At 46.0% G+C, this 4,057-nt stretch overlaps 1 pseudogene; it reads right to left on the bottom strand.

Moving 5' to 3' along the window:
• Window positions 1–4: 4 nt before the first annotated feature.
• On the bottom strand, window positions 5–3,596 carry LOC116377703 (tripartite motif-containing protein 35-like; annotated as a pseudogene).
• Between the last annotated feature and the right edge of the window lie 461 nt (window positions 3,597–4,057).

The following is a 4,057-nucleotide window of genomic DNA, read 5'->3' as shown; positions in this document are numbered from 1 at the left end:
GAGTGTAGGAGACCATGTCCTTCATCTTGTTCCAGATGTTGAAGGCCGGGTTGCCCAGGTGTTTGGCCTGGTCTATCAGAGCTCCTGAGAGCAGCTGTGGATCCTCCAGCAGGGGGCGCTGCTGGACTCTTTCCACTGCAGCCTTGTAGTTGTTCAGGAATGAGACGTCTTCAGCTCTCAGCTGGTCCTCTGTGGCTCTGACTGTGTCTGAAAGAGCTGCTATCTCTCTGCTCAGAGCCTCCATCTTCTCCTTCATCATCTGACTCTTCTGCTCCTCTTCCTCCCTCAGTGCAGCCATCCTGGCATCCTCTTCCTCCTCTAGAAACTGGTGAAGCTCCTTAAACTACTCCTGAATCTGCCTCTCTGTGCGTCGGGCCTGGACCTTCATGTGTTCTGCCGTTTGATCAGACTTCTCTTGAACTTCTTCATAAACCTTTAACTTCTCCTTTAAGGGCTCCAGAGCTTCCTGAAGGTTCTTCTTGGGTTGTGGCGCAGCTTCATCGATGGGTCTGAATCTGTGGTCGCTGTGTTTCTCTGAATCTCTGCAGACGAGACACACCGGCTGCTGATGGTCCAGACAGAAGAGTTTGAGTTCCTCAGAGTGCAGACTGCAGAGATCGGTCATGGTGTGTTTGTCACCTTGTTTGAAGTTTAACTGTAGTTTTACTGTGATGTTGTGTACTTTACAGACCGCTGAGTCATGTTCCGTGTTGTGTATCATAACTGTACTTCACTAGTTAAAGGTCCATAGTCTCCTGTGTGATGTTAGTTACTGTACTTTACTGCTGCAGGGAGGGTCTACTTTACTTTGAGAGCTTTCCTCTTCTTACCCCACACACACACACACACACACACACACACACACACACACACACACTTGCTGACCTCTGTGTGTGTGTGTGTGTGTGAGTGTGTGTGGGGGGTCCAGTCGGCTGGGACGAGAACATAGACGGTGCTTTCACTGTCACCTGACTATGCTGGGATCATTCATCACATTTGTAAAACTGATGTTCCTGAAACTAATCACGTCACAGTGGGAACAGGAACAGGAACAACAACAACAACAACAACAGCAGCAGCAGCCCATCTATAGTCTATGTTGTGTCTGATGATCAAAAGCTCCAGCAGAGCGACTCAACGGACCTCGTGGTGAGACTTTAAATCTCAAAATGATGTTTCTTTAACAACTAATCATCCCAGAGGTTAAACGTCTCTGTGGATGAAGAGCTGGTGTGAGTTATTCAACATGAAGTGTGTGTTCATTCATTCATTCAGACAGAGCAGAACGTGCATGGTGTTCACACACGTGAAGCTGAAGGACGGCCTAAGCAGCTGAGGAGCTTCATCTTCTATTTCTGTCTGCATACTAAATCACCCACAAGGGAGGAACACCTGCTGAGAGGAGCAGGAGGAGGAGGGCAGCAAGTGTGTGTACGTGCGTGTGTGTGTGTGTGTACGTGTGTACATGTGTGTGTACGTGTGTGTACGTGTGTGGTTATTCAGCAGCACATGGACCTCTGATCTGAACAAAGATGAGGATCATCAGATCCTCTGCTGAGCTCTCGTAACTCTTCGTGCCGACTGAACCTCAGACCTGCTCAGACCCCTCAGCGGAGCTACAGACCCTCTTTAGAGCCTCAGGAGCTACAGACCCTCTTTAGAGCCTCAGCGGAGCTACAGACCCTCTTTAGAGCCTCAGGAGCTACAGACCCTCTTTAGAGCCTCAGCGGTGAGTCTGGAGCCTGAGAGGACGAGACAGGACGCAGCCTGAAGACACGACAGCGAGACACAGTCAGCCTCTGAGAGACGAGATCCAGAAAAGACAACCCAGTGCAGAACTCCTTCAGAAACCAGCTGTTTCTACCAGAAACCTCTGGACCGATTGTCACAAATGTTTTAATGCCCAACACTTTGTTGATCCTCTGACTGATCGTCATAAAACATCTCGACGAACTGAAGATGCAACTAAACGTATTCAACTTCATTGTGTACTTGTTTTGGTTGCTTCATGTGGATCAAACAACGTGTCCGGTGGCCCTAACACGTTCAGGATGAATAAAGACTTCTTCAGCGTTGATCTCACACCAACCCATCCACTGATGAAGACCACGGGATGCGGCGGAAAGCTCTGGAACATCTGTACAATGGACCGTATTATAACGAGTATTTCTCTCTTTGCACCTCAGCTCCAGAGCTTTCAATCACATCTCACTGTCTTCATCAGCAAATGTAGTTTCCTGAATTTAATTTTTTATGAATTTATCAGAGCCCCCAAAATAAAGAGTCCATCTGTTAATGACATTTTACGAGTTAGACATATAACATTGTATTTACCAGTAAACATTGTATTTAAGCTAAGCTATGTACGATATCTCCAGACGTCGATGGAACAACTGCTGTATTTTAGGATCCACATGTCCTGGTTGTAGTTTCCTGGTTGTAGTTTCCTGCTAACACCGATGGATTCAGCTTCTATATTAGTGTGCAGTGTCCCGGAGATCAGAGCCACCAAACCAGCCGGGGGTGTCTGGGAGACTGGGAGCTCTGGTCTACTGGTGTCTACTGGCCTTTACTGGTCTCTACTGGTGTCTACTGGTGTCTACTGATCTCTACTGATCTCTACTGGCCTCTATTGATCTCTATTGGGGTCTACTGGTGTCTACTGGTCTCTACTGGCCTTTACTGGTCTCTACTGGTGTCTACTGATCTCTACTGACCTCTACTGGCCTCTATTGATCTCTACTGGGGTCTACTGGTGTCTACTGATCTCTACTGACCTCTACTGGCCTCTATTGATCTCTATTGGGGTCTACTGGTGTCTACTGATCTCTACTGGTCTCTACTGGTGTCTAGAGCCACGTTCTGACCTTTCACTCACGTCAACGACCACAGAAGCTCATTGTGAGCTTCCAGTTTTCAGCTCTTACCTTTAGAGATCACATATCACCACATGAAGACATGATCTTCACACAGAGAGGTTTGTGATACATAATCATCAGTAAAGTGCATAAAATTACATTTCACTGTAAAGACAACACTTATATTACAATATGCAACATGTAATATACGATATCTAGTCTCATATCTTCATACTGATGATGTCATATATCGATATATTACCCAGAACGTATATTTACTCAAGTTACTTATGAGTTTGAGGTATTTGTACTGCAAGACATTTCAGAGGAAATATATTACATTGTTTACTACACTACATTTGTGTGTGTGTGTGTGTGTGGACAGGTGGTTGACTCTCCCCAGCTCTCATACATTCCCAGTGAAGGTTTGTCTGGAGTCGAGTTTCTCTTCACAGACACACACACACACACACACCCACACACACATGCACACACACACACACACACACATACACAGAGACACACCTACACACTCAGCAGAGGAAAGTGTGTGGGTGCTTTGCTCATGGGCACCTCACAACTTGTATCTGTTGCATACAGTATATTCTCCTTGACCGTTGACACTGTTGCTCATATATCTGCAGCACAAGAGGATTGTGGGTAAGAGTGTTCAGAGAAACACGCTGCCTTTGGGTACATCCCAAGTCTCTTAATTCTCATTTCCTCGTTCCTCGCTCCTCGCTCGAACCGGAAGTTGTTTTGCGCCGCCATATTGACGGCTGTCCCAAAGCTTTAATGTAGCTCTGAGGAGAGAGGATGGAGGATGGAGGAGGGATCTCAGAGGAGCCATGAGCGAGGACCCACGAGAACAGACTTCCAGGAAGTCTTTTAACGGCCGACACGCCCCCTCATTGGTCATCAGTCATGTGATTGGACGCTGCAGCCGATCGGACTGATGAGATTTTGTTCAACATGTAAACAGTGAAGACGGATCACAGATTAAACTCAAGATTTATATTTGATTCGTTTTCTGATTCAACATCTGGTTTAAATAAATGTTCATTGTAGTCTGAACAACAAAAGGACCACAAACAACTTTTTACATTTATTAGAAAGATTTGTGTTTTCATGATCTGATGTTTCCCTCAATAACTTTATTATGGAAACAATTAAAGTCAGAGAGAGCTGGAGAGACGAAA

This window comes from Anarrhichthys ocellatus, unplaced genomic scaffold (genome assembly GCF_004355925.1).
Source record: "Anarrhichthys ocellatus isolate YVR2014 unplaced genomic scaffold, GSC_Weel_1.0 scaffold1584, whole genome shotgun sequence".
NCBI classification, from domain to species: Eukaryota; Metazoa; Chordata; class Actinopteri; order Perciformes; family Anarhichadidae; genus Anarrhichthys; species Anarrhichthys ocellatus.
Note: the sequence above shows the minus strand (reverse complement) of the source record. Positions and strands in the feature narration are given on the sequence as shown.